Genomic DNA, 13,593 nt, shown 5'->3' on the forward strand with positions numbered 1-13,593 from the left:
CCAGCCTGACGTCTTGTATTGACACTTGACACTTCTGAGCTGATTTCAGAAAAGAAAGTGTCATTTGGCCTGTAGGGGGCGCTATTGTTTGCCTATGGGGGGCGCTACAGCAACGTATCTCCGCAACCGTAACTCGTAGAGACTCACGGATGGCGGCGTTGGACTCGGGGTGAAAAAGTAGCGGTACGAGGCCCGGGATCACCATCGCACCTTCCGTTTCCCATTTATTAGGGGTTCGAGCCCTGAAGGGGCTGAAACCCTATTGTTTTTCAAAATCCGAATATATTATTATTATTTTTCATCTGCCCCAACGCAAATTCCCGTGAGTTGGTAAATGGTAGAGACCTGAAACCTGGCCCAATGACAGATATTGTTGGCTGGTAGGTGCTCAAAAAAGATTTTTCGAATCGGCCTGAAGGTGGCGCTATAATCGACGGTTTTACGTTAAAGGCCATCACTTCCACGCCGTTGGTCCGATTTTCAAACTTTTTTTTTCCAGATGTTCAGGTGAACCTGCTCTACAAGTTTGCCATAAGGACCCTCAATGTCCGCCTGGAAAGTTTTTGAGATATTTGGAAAAGTTTGGAAAACACATTTTTTGCATCTCCTCCTAGACCGTTGGACCGATTTGCACCAGACTCGCAAGGAAGCATCTATGGAGCAAGCTCTACAATCGTTATTGGTGGATTTTTGAAAGCTACTTTAGTTTCGGAGATATTGATCGTTAAAGTTGAGAGGGGCGTGGCCTCACAGCTAAATTGTCCTCACTTCATGACCGATTAAGGAATCTTCACGAAACTTGCAGGAGGTCTTCGGAGACCATCCTAGACCATGTGTGTCAAATTTTGTGCAATTCAACCAAAAGGGGGCGTTATAGCAGCATTCAGTACCTGTACCTTCTAAATTGTTTGATTTTGAAGGGCGGCAGGAAGTGCTGATTCATTGGAATTATGGCCAGCCTGACGTCTTGTATTGACACTTGACACTTCTGAGCTGATTTCAGAAAAGAAAGTGTCATTTGGCCTGTAGGGGGCGCTATTGTTTGCCTATGGGGGGCGCTACAGCAACGTATCTCCGCAACCGTAACTCGTAGAGACTCACGGATGGCGGCGTTGGACTCGGGGTGAAAAAGTAGCGGTACGAGGCCCGGGATCACCATCGCACCTTCCGTTTCCCATTTATTAGGGGTTCGAGCCCTGAAGGGGCTGAAACCCTATTGTTTTTCAAAATCCGAATATATTATTATTATTTTTCATCTGCCCCAACGCAAATTCCCGTGAGTTGGTAAATGGTAGAGACCTGAAACCTGGCCCAATGACAGATATTGTTGGCTGGTAGGTGCTCAAAAAAGATTTTTCGAATCGGCCTGAAGGTGGCGCTATAATCGTCGGTTTTACGTTAAAGGCCATCACTTCCACGCCGTTGGTCCGATTTTCAAACTTTTTTTTTCCAGATGTTCAGGTGAACCTGCTCTACAAGTTTGCCATAAGGACCCTCAATGTCCGCCTGGAAAGTTTTTGAGATATTTGGAAAAGTTTGGAAAACACATTTTTTGCATCTCCTCCTAGACCGTTGGACCGATTTGCACCAGACTCGCAAGGAAGCATCTATGGAGCAAGCTCTACAATCGTGATTGGTGGATTTTTGAAAGCTACTTTAGTTTCGGAGATATTGATCGTTAAAGTTGAGAGGGGCGTGGCCTCACAGCTAAATTGTCCTCACTTCATGACCGATTAAGGAATCTTCACGAAACTTGCAGGAGGTCTTCGGAGACCATCCTAGACCATGTGTGTCAAATTTTGTGCAATTCAACCAAAAGGGGGCGTTATAGCAGCATTCAGTACCTGTACCTTCTAAATTGTTTGATTTTGAAGGGCGGCAGGAAGTGCTGATTCATTGGAATTATGGCCAGCCTGACGTCTTGTATTGACACTTGACACTTCTGAGCTGATTTCAGAAAAGAAAGTGTCATTTGGCCTGTAGGGGGCGCTATTGTTTGCCTATGGGGGGCGCTACAGCAACGTATCTCCGCAACCGTAACTCGTAGAGACTCACGGATGGCGGCGTTGGACTCGGGGTGAAAAAGTAGCGGTACGAGGCCCGGGATCACCATCGCACCTTCCGTTTCCCATTTATTAGGGGTTCGAGCCCTGAAGGGGCTGAAACCCTATTGTTTTTCAAAATCCGAATATATTATTATTATTTTTCATCTGCCCCAACGCAAATTCCCGTGAGTTGGTAAATGGTAGAGACCTGAAACCTGGCCCAATGACAGATATTGTTGGCTGGTAGGTGCTCAAAAAAGATTTTTCGAATCGGCCTGAAGGTGGCGCTATAATCGACGGTTTTACGTTAAAGGCCATCACTTCCACGCCGTTGGTCCGATTTTCAAACTTTTTTTTTCCAGATGTTCAGGTGAACCTGCTCTACAAGTTTGCCATAAGGACCCTCAATGTCCGCCTGGAAAGTTTTTGAGATATTTGGAAAAGTTTGGAAAACACATTTTTTGCATCTCCTCCTAGACCGTTGGACCGATTTGCACCAGACTCGCAAGGAAGCATCTATGGAGCAAGCTCTACAATCGTGATTGGTGGATTTTTGAAAGCTACTTTAGTTTCGGAGATATTGATCGTTAAAGTTGAGAGGGGCGTGGCGTCACAGCTAAATTGTCCTCACTTCATGACCGATTAAGGAATCTTCACGAAACTTGCAGGAGGTCTTCGGAGACCATCCTAGACCATGTGTGTCAAATTTTGTGCAATTCAACCAAAAGGGGGCGCTATAGCAGCATTCAGTACCTGTACCTTCTAAATTGTTTGATTTTGAAGGGCGGCAGGAAGTGCTGATTCATTGGAATTATGGCCAGCCTGACGTCTTGTATTGACACTTGACACTTCTGAGCTGATTTCAGAAAAGAAAGTGTCATTTGGCCTGTAGGGGGCGCTATTGTTTGCCTATGGGGGGCGCTACAGCAACGTATCTCCGCAACCGTAACTCGTAGAGACTCACGGATGGCGGCGTTGGACTCGGGGTGAAAAAGTAGCGGTACGAGGCCCGGGATCACCATCGCACCTTCCGTTTCCCATTTATTAGGGGTTCGAGCCCTGAAGGGGCTGAAACCCTATTGTTTTTCAAAATCCGAATATATTATTATTATTTTTCATCTGCCCCAACGCAAATTCCCGTGAGTTGGTAAATGGTAGAGACCTGAAACCTGGCCCAATGACAGATATTGTTGGCTGGTAGGTGCTCAAAAAATATTTTTCGAATCGGCCTGAAGGTGGCGCTATAATCGACGGTTTTACGTTAAAGGCCATCACTTCCACGCCGTTGGTCCGATTTTCAAACTTTTTTTTCCCAGATGTTCAGGTGAACCTGCTCTACAAGTTTGCCATAAGGACCCTCAATGTCCGCCTGGAAAGTTTTTGAGATATTTGGAAAAGTTTGGAAAACACATTTTTTGCATCTCCTCCTAGACCGTTGGACCGATTTGCACCAGACTCGCAAGGAAGCATCTATGGAGCAAGCTCTACAATCGTGATTGGTGGATTTTTGAAAGCTACTTTAGTTTCGGAGATATTGATCGTTAAAGTTGAGAGGGGCGTGGCCTCACAGCTAAATTGTCCTCACTTCATGACCGATTAAGGAATCTTCACGAAACTTGCAGGAGGTCTTCGGAGACCATCCTAGACCATGTGTGTCAAATTTTGTGCAATTCAACCAAAAGGGGGCGTTATAGCAGCATTCAGTACCTGTACCTTCTAAATTGTTTGATTTTGAAGGGCGGCAGGAAGTGCTGATTCATTGGAATTATGGCCAGCCTGACGTCTTGTATTGACACTTGACACTTCTGAGCTGATTTCAGAAAAGAAAGTGTCATTTGGCCTGTAGGGGGCGCTATTGTTTGCCTATGGGGGGCGCTACAGCAACGTATCTCCGCAACCGTAACTCGTAGAGACTCACGGATGGCGGCGTTGGACTCGGGGTGAAAAAGTAGCGGTACGAGGCCCGGGATCACCATCGCACCTTCCGTTTCCCATTTATTAGGGGTTCGAGCCCTGAAGGGGCTGAAACCCTATTGTTTTTCAAAATCCGAATATATTATTATTATTTTTCATCTGCCCCAACGCAAATTCCCGTGAGTTGGTAAATGGTAGAGACCTGAAACCTGGCCCAATGACAGATATTGTTGGCTGGTAGGTGCTCAAAAAAGATTTTTCGAATCGGCCTGAAGGTGGCGCTATAATCGACGGTTTTACGTTAAAGGCCATCACTTCCACGCCGTTGGTCCGATTTTCAAACTTTTTTTTCCCAGATGTTCAGGTGAACCTGCTCTACAAGTTTGCCATAAGGACCCTCAATGTCCGCCTGGAAAGTTTTTGAGATATTTGGAAAAGTTTGGAAAACACATTTTTTGCATCTCCTCCTAGACCGTTGGACCGATTTGCACCAGACTCGCAAGGAAGCATCTATGGAGCAAGCTCTACAATCGTGATTGGTGGATTTTTGAAAGCTACTTTAGTTTCGGAGATATTGATCGTTAAAGTTGAGAGGGGCGTGGCCTCACAGCTAAATTGTCCTCACTTCATGACCGATTAAGGAATCTTCACGAAACTTGCAGGAGGTCTTCGGAGACCATCCTAGACCATGTGTGTCAAATTTTGTGCAATTCAACCAAAAGGGGGCGTTATAGCAGCATTCAGTACCTGTACCTTCTAAATTGTTTGATTTTGAAGGGCGGCAGGAAGTGCTGATTCATTGGAATTATGGCCAGCCTGACGTCTTGTATTGACACTTGACACTTCTGAGCTGATTTCAGAAAAGAAAGTGTCATTTGGCCTGTAGGGGGCGCTATTGTTTGCCTATGGGGGGCGCTACAGCAACGTATCTCCGCAACCGTAACTCGTAGAGACTCACGGATGGCGGCGTTGGACTCGGGGTGAAAAAGTAGCGGTACGAGGCCCGGGATCACCATCGCACCTTCCGTTTCCCATTTATTAGGGGTTCGAGCCCTGAAGGGGCTGAAACCCTATTGTTTTTCAAAATCCGAATATATTATTATTATTTTTCATCTGCCCCAACGCAAATTCCCGTGAGTTGGTAAATGGTAGAGACCTGAAACCTGGCCCAATGACAGATATTGTTGGCTGGTAGGTGCTCAAAAAAGATTTTTCGAATCGGCCTGAAGGTGGCGCTATAATCGACGGTTTTACGTTAAAGGCCATCACTTCCACGCCGTTGGTCCGATTTTCAAACTTTTTTTTTCCAGATGTTCAGGTGAACCTGCTCTACAAGTTTGCCATAAGGACCCTCAATGTCCGCCTGGAAAGTTTTTGAGATATTTGGAAAAGTTTGGAAAACACATTTTTTGCATCTCCTCCTAGACCGTTGGACCGATTTGCACCAGACTCGCAAGGAAGCATCTATGGAGCAAGCTCTACAATCGTGATTGGTGGATTTTTGAAAGCTACTTTAGTTTCGGAGATATTGATCGTTAAAGTTGAGAGGGGCGTGGCCTCACAGCTAAATTGTCCTCACTTCATGACCGATTAAGGAATCTTCACGAAACTTGCAGGAGGTCTTCGGAGACCATCCTAGACCATGTGTGTCAAATTTTGTGCAATTCAACCAAAAGGGGGCGTTATAGCAGCATTCAGTACCTGTACCTTCTAAATTGTTTGATTTTGAAGGGCGGCAGGAAGTGCTGATTCATTGGAATTATGGCCAGCCTGACGTCTTGTATTGACACTTGACACTTCTGAGCTGATTTCAGAAAAGAAAGTGTCATTTGGCCTGTAGGGGGCGCTATTGTTTGCCTATGGGGGGCGCTACAGCAACGTATCTCCGCAACCGTAACTCGTAGAGACTCACGGATGGCGGCGTTGGACTCGGGGTGAAAAAGTAGCGGTACGAGGCCCGGGATCACCATCGCACCTTCCGTTTCCCATTTATTAGGGGTTCGAGCCCTGAAGGGGCTGAAACCCTATTGTTTTTCAAAATCCGAATATATTATTATTATTTTTCATCTGCCCCAACGCAAATTCCCGTGAGTTGGTAAATGGTAGAGACCTGAAACCTGGCCCAATGACAGATATTGTTGGCTGGTAGGTGCTCAAAAAATATTTTTCGAATCGGCCTGAAGGTGGCGCTATAATCGACGGTTTTACGTTAAAGGCCATCACTTCCACGCCGTTGGTCCGATTTTCAAACTTTTTTTTCCCAGATGTTCAGGTGAACCTGCTCTACAAGTTTGCCATAAGGACCCTCAATGTCCGCCTGGAAAGTTTTTGAGATATTTGGAAAAGTTTGGAAAACACATTTTTTGCATCTCCTCCTAGACCGTTGGACCGATTTGCACCAGACTCGCAAGGAAGCATCTATGGAGCAAGCTCTACAATCGTGATTGGTGGATTTTTGAAAGCTACTTTAGTTTCGGAGATATTGATCGTTAAAGTTGAGAGGGGCGTGGCCTCACAGCTAAATTGTCCTCACTTCATGACCGATTAAGGAATCTTCACGAAACTTGCAGGAGGTCTTCGGAGACCATCCTAGACCATGTGTGTCAAATTTTGTGCAATTCAACCAAAAGGGGGCGCTATAGCAGCATTCAGTACCTGTACCTTCTAAATTGTTTGATTTTGAAGGGCGGCAGGAAGTGCTGATTCATTGGAATTATGGCCAGCCTGACGTCTTGTATTGACACTTGACACTTCTGAGCTGATTTCAGAAAAGAAAGTGTCATTTGGCCTGTAGGGGGCGCTATTGTTTGCCTATGGGGGGCGCTACAGCAACGTATCTCCGCAACCGTAACTCGTAGAGACTCACGGATGGCGGCGTTGGACTCGGGGTGAAAAAGTAGCGGTACGAGGCCCGGGATCACCATCGCACCTTCCGTTTCCCATTTATTAGGGGTTCGAGCCCTGAAGGGGCTGAAACCCTATTGTTTTTCAAAATCCGAATATATTATTATTATTTTTCATCTGCCCCAACGCAAATTCCCGTGAGTTGGTAAATGGTAGAGACCTGAAACCTGGCCCAATGACAGATATTGTTGGCTGGTAGGTGCTCAAAAAAGATTTTTCGAATCGGCCTGAAGGTGGCGCTATAATCGACGGTTTTACGTTAAAGGCCATCACTTCCACGCCGTTGGTCCGATTTTCAAACTTTTTTTTCCCAGATGTTCAGGTGAACCTGCTCTACAAGTTTGCCATAAGGACCCTCAATGTCCGCCTGGAAAGTTTTTGAGATATTTGGAAAAGTTTGGAAAACACATTTTTTGCATCTCCTCCTAGACCGTTGGACCGATTTGCACCAGACTCGCAAGGAAGCATCTATGGAGCAAGCTCTACAATCGTGATTGGTGGATTTTTGAAAGCTACTTTAGTTTCGGAGATATTGATCGTTAAAGTTGAGAGGGGCGTGGCCTCACAGCTAAATTGTCCTCACTTCATGACCGATTAAGGAATCTTCACGAAACTTGCAGGAGGTCTTCGGAGACCATCCTAGACCATGTGTGTCAAATTTTGTGCAATTCAACCAAAAGGGGGCGTTATAGCAGCATTCAGTACCTGTACCTTCTAAATTGTTTGATTTTGAAGGGCGGCAGGAAGTGCTGATTCATTGGAATTATGGCCAGCCTGACGTCTTGTATTGACACTTGACACTTCTGAGCTGATTTCAGAAAAGAAAGTGTCATTTGGCCTGTAGGGGGCGCTATTGTTTGCCTATGGGGGGCGCTACAGCAACGTATCTCCGCAACCGTAACTCGTAGAGACTCACGGATGGCGGCGTTGGACTCGGGGTGAAAAAGTAGCGGTACGAGGCCCGGGATCACCATCGCACCTTCCGTTTCCCATTTATTAGGGGTTCGAGCCCTGAAGGGGCTGAAACCCTATTGTTTTTCAAAATCCGAATATATTATTATTATTTTTCATCTGCCCCAACGCAAATTCCCGTGAGTTGGTAAATGGTAGAGACCTGAAACCTGGCCCAATGACAGATATTGTTGGCTGGTAGGTGCTCAAAAAAGATTTTTCGAATCGGCCTGAAGGTGGCGCTATAATCGACGGTTTTACGTTAAAGGCCATCACTTCCACGCCGTTGGTCCGATTTTCAAACTTTTTTTTCCCAGATGTTCAGGTGAACCTGCTCTACAAGTTTGCCATAAGGACCCTCAATGTCCGCCTGGAAAGTTTTTGAGATATTTGGAAAAGTTTGGAAAACACATTTTTTGCATCTCCTCCTAGACCGTTGGACCGATTTGCACCAGACTCGCAAGGAAGCATCTATGGAGCAAGCTCTACAATCGTGATTGGTGGATTTTTGAAAGCTACTTTAGTTTCGGAGATATTGATCGTTAAAGTTGAGAGGGGCGTGGCCTCACAGCTAAATTGTCCTCACTTCATGACCGATTAAGGAATCTTCACGAAACTTGCAGGAGGTCTTCGGAGACCATCCTAGACCATGTGTGTCAAATTTTGTGCAATTCAACCAAAAGGGGGCGTTATAGCAGCATTCAGTACCTGTACCTTCTAAATTGTTTGATTTTGAAGGGCGGCAGGAAGTGCTGATTCATTGGAATTATGGCCAGCCTGACGTCTTGTATTGACACTTGACACTTCTGAGCTGATTTCAGAAAAGAAAGTGTCATTTGGCCTGTAGGGGGCGCTATTGTTTGCCTATGGGGGGCGCTACAGCAACGTATCTCCGCAACCGTAACTCGTAGAGACTCACGGATGGCGGCGTTGGACTCGGGGTGAAAAAGTAGCGGTACGAGGCCCGGGATCACCATCGCACCTTCCGTTTCCCATTTATTAGGGGTTCGAGCCCTGAAGGGGCTGAAACCCTATTGTTTTTCAAAATCCGAATATATTATTATTATTTTTCATCTGCCCCAACGCAAATTCCCGTGAGTTGGTAAATGGTAGAGACCTGAAACCTGGCCCAATGACAGATATTGTTGGCTGGTAGGTGCTCAAAAAAGATTTTTCGAATCGGCCTGAAGGTGGCGCTATAATCGACGGTTTTACGTTAAAGGCCATCACTTCCACGCCGTTGGTCCGATTTTCAAACTTTTTTTTTCCAGATGTTCAGGTGAACCTGCTCTACAAGTTTGCCATAAGGACCCTCAATGTCCGCCTGGAAAGTTTTTGAGATATTTGGAAAAGTTTGGAAAACACATTTTTTGCATCTCCTCCTAGACCGTTGGACCGATTTGCACCAGACTCGCAAGGAAGCATCTATGGAGCAAGCTCTACAATCGTGATTGGTGGATTTTTGAAAGCTACTTTAGTTTCGGAGATATTGATCGTTAAAGTTGAGAGGGGCGTGGCGTCACAGCTAAATTGTCCTCACTTCATGACCGATTAAGGAATCTTCACGAAACTTGCAGGAGGTCTTCGGAGACCATCCTAGACCATGTGTGTCAAATTTTGTGCAATTCAACCAAAAGGGGGCGCTATAGCAGCATTCAGTACCTGTACCTTCTAAATTGTTTGATTTTGAAGGGCGGCAGGAAGTGCTGATTCATTGGAATTATGGCCAGCCTGACGTCTTGTATTGACACTTGACACTTCTGAGCTGATTTCAGAAAAGAAAGTGTCATTTGGCCTGTAGGGGGCGCTATTGTTTGCCTATGGGGGGCGCTACAGCAACCTATCTCCGCAACCGTAACTCGTAGAGACTCACGGATGGCGGCGTTGGACTCGGGGTGAAAAAGTAGCGGTACGAGGCCCGGGATCACCATCGCACCTTCCGTTTCCCATTTATTAGGGGTTCGAGCCCTGAAGGGGCTGAAACCCTATTGTTTTTCAAAATCCGAATATATTATTATTATTTTTCATCTGCCCCAACGCAAATTCCCGTGAGTTGGTAAATGGTAGAGACCTGAAACCTGGCCCAATGACAGATATTGTTGGCTGGTAGGTGCTCAAAAAAGATTTTTCGAATCGGCCTGAAGGTGGCGCTATAATCGACGGTTTTACGTTAAAGGCCATCACTTCCACGCCGTTGGTCCGATTTTCAAACTTTTTTTTCCCAGATGTTCAGGTGAACCTGCTCTACAAGTTTGCCATAAGGACCCTCAATGTCCGCCTGGAAAGTTTTTGAGATATTTGGAAAAGTTTGGAAAACACATTTTTTGCATCTCCTCCTAGACCGTTGGACCGATTTGCACCAGACTCGCAAGGAAGCATCTATGGAGCAAGCTCTACAATCGTGATTGGTGGATTTTTGAAAGCTACTTTAGTTTCGGAGATATTGATCGTTAAAGTTGAGAGGGGCGTGGCCTCACAGCTAAATTGTCCTCACTTCATGACCGATTAAGGAATCTTCACGAAACTTGCAGGAGGTCTTCGGAGACCATCCTAGACCATGTGTGTCAAATTTTGTGCAATTCAACCAAAAGGGGGCGTTATAGCAGCATTCAGTACCTGTACCTTCTAAATTGTTTGATTTTGAAGGGCGGCAGGAAGTGCTGATTCATTGGAATTATGGCCAGCCTGACGTCTTGTATTGACACTTGACACTTCTGAGCTGATTTCAGAAAAGAAAGTGTCATTTGGCCTGTAGGGGGCGCTATTGTTTGCCTATGGGGGGCGCTACAGCAACGTATCTCCGCAACCGTAACTCGTAGAGACTCACGGATGGCGGCGTTGGACTCGGGGTGAAAAAGTAGCGGTACGAGGCCCGGGATCACCATCGCACCTTCCGTTTCCCATTTATTAGGGGTTCGAGCCCTGAAGGGGCTGAAACCCTATTGTTTTTCAAAATCCGAATATATTATTATTATTTTTCATCTGCCCCAACGCAAATTCCCGTGAGTTGGTAAATGGTAGAGACCTGAAACCTGGCCCAATGACAGATATTGTTGGCTGGTAGGTGCTCAAAAAAGATTTTTCGAATCGGCCTGAAGGTGGCGCTATAATCGACGGTTTTACGTTAAAGGCCATCACTTCCACGCCGTTGGTCCGATTTTCAAACTTTTTTTTTCCAGATGTTCAGGTGAACCTGCTCTACAAGTTTGCCATAAGGACCCTCAATGTCCGCCTGGAAAGTTTTTGAGATATTTGGAAAAGTTTGGAAAACACATTTTTTGCATCTCCTCCTAGACCGTTGGACCGATTTGCACCAGACTCGCAAGGAAGCATCTATGGAGCAAGCTCTACAATCGTGATTGGTGGATTTTTGAAAGCTACTTTAGTTTCGGAGATATTGATCGTTAAAGTTGAGAGGGGCGTGGCCTCACAGCTAAATTGTCCTCACTTCATGACCGATTAAGGAATCTTCACGAAACTTGCAGGAGGTCTTCGGAGACCATCCTAGACCATGTGTGTCAAATTTTGTGCAATTCAACCAAAAGGGGGCGTTATAGCAGCATTCAGTACCTGTACCTTCTAAATTGTTTGATTTTGAAGGGCGGCAGGAAGTGCTGATTCATTGGAATTATGGCCAGCCTGACGTCTTGTATTGACACTTGACACTTCTGAGCTGATTTCAGAAAAGAAAGTGTCATTTGGCCTGTAGGGGGCGCTATTGTTTGCCTATGGGGGGCGCTACAGCAACGTATCTCCGCAACCGTAACTCGTAGAGACTCACGGATGGCGGCGTTGGACTCGGGGTGAAAAAGTAGCGGTACGAGGCCCGGGATCACCATCGCACCTTCCGTTTCCCATTTATTAGGGGTTCGAGCCCTGAAGGGGCTGAAACCCTATTGTTTTTCAAAATCCGAATATATTATTATTATTTTTCATCTGCCCCAACGCAAATTCCCGTGAGTTGGTAAATGGTAGAGACCTGAAACCTGGCCCAATGACAGATATTGTTGGCTGGTAGGTGCTCAAAAAATATTTTTCGAATCGGCCTGAAGGTGGCGCTATAATCGACGGTTTTACGTTAAAGGCCATCACTTCCACGCCGTTGGTCCGATTTTCAAACTTTTTTTTCCCAGATGTTCAGGTGAACCTGCTCTACAAGTTTGCCATAAGGACCCTCAATGTCCGCCTGGAAAGTTTTTGAGATATTTGGAAAAGTTTGGAAAACACATTTTTTGCATCTCCTCCTAGACCGTTGGACCGATTTGCACCAGACTCGCAAGGAAGCATCTATGGAGCAAGCTCTACAATCGTGATTGGTGGATTTTTGAAAGCTACTTTAGTTTCGGAGATATTGATCGTTAAAGTTGAGAGGGGCGTGGCCTCACAGCTAAATTGTCCTCACTTCATGACCGATTAAGGAATCTTCACGAAACTTGCAGGAGGTCTTCGGAGACCATCCTAGACCATGTGTGTCAAATTTTGTGCAATTCAACCAAAAGGGGGCGCTATAGCAGCATTCAGTACCTGTACCTTCTAAATTGTTTGATTTTGAAGGGCGGCAGGAAGTGCTGATTCATTGGAATTATGGCCAGCCTGACGTCTTGTATTGACACTTGACACTTCTGAGCTGATTTCAGAAAAGAAAGTGTCATTTGGCCTGTAGGGGGCGCTATTGTTTGCCTATGGGGGGCGCTACAGCAACGTATCTCCGCAACCGTAACTCGTAGAGACTCACGGATGGCGGCGTTGGACTCGGGGTGAAAAAGTAGCGGTACGAGGCCCGGGATCACCATCGCACCTTCCGTTTCCCATTTATTAGGGGTTCGAGCCCTGAAGGGGCTGAAACCCTATTGTTTTTCAAAATCCGAATATATTATTATTATTTTTCATCTGCCCCAACGCAAATTCCCGTGAGTTGGTAAATGGTAGAGACCTGAAACCTGGCCCAATGACAGATATTGTTGGCTGGTAGGTGCTCAAAAAAGATTTTTCGAATCGGCCTGAAGGTGGCGCTATAATCGACGGTTTTACGTTAAAGGCCATCACTTCCACGCCGTTGGTCCGATTTTCAAACTTTTTTTTCCCAGATGTTCAGGTGAACCTGCTCTACAAGTTTGCCATAAGGACCCTCAATGTCCGCCTGGAAAGTTTTTGAGATATTTGGAAAAGTTTGGAAAACACATTTTTTGCATCTCCTCCTAGACCGTTGGACCGATTTGCACCAGACTCGCAAGGAAGCATCTATGGAGCAAGCTCTACAATCGTGATTGGTGGATTTTTGAAAGCTACTTTAGTTTCGGAGATATTGATCGTTAAAGTTGAGAGGGGCGTGGCCTCACAGCTAAATTGTCCTCACTTCATGACCGATTAAGGAATCTTCACGAAACTTGCAGGAGGTCTTCGGAGACCATCCTAGACCATGTGTGTCAAATTTTGTGCAATTCAACCAAAAGGGGGCGTTATAGCAGCATTCAGTACCTGTACCTTCTAAATTGTTTGATTTTGAAGGGCGGCAGGAAGTGCTGATTCATTGGAATTATGGCCAGCCTGACGTCTTGTATTGACACTTGACACTTCTGAGCTGATTTCAGAAAAGAAAGTGTCATTTGGCCTGTAGGGGGCGCTATTGTTTGCCTATGGGGGGCGCTACAGCAACGTATCTCCGCAACCGTAACTCGTAGAGACTCACGGATGGCGGCGTTGGACTCGGGGTGAAAAAGTAGCGGTACGAGGCCCGGGATCACCATCGCACCTTCCGTTTCCCATTTATTAGGGGTTC

This window comes from Poromitra crassiceps (genome assembly GCF_964638095.1).
Source record: "Poromitra crassiceps genome assembly, chromosome: 7".
Lineage (NCBI taxonomy): Eukaryota > Metazoa > Chordata > Actinopteri > Beryciformes > Melamphaidae > Poromitra > Poromitra crassiceps.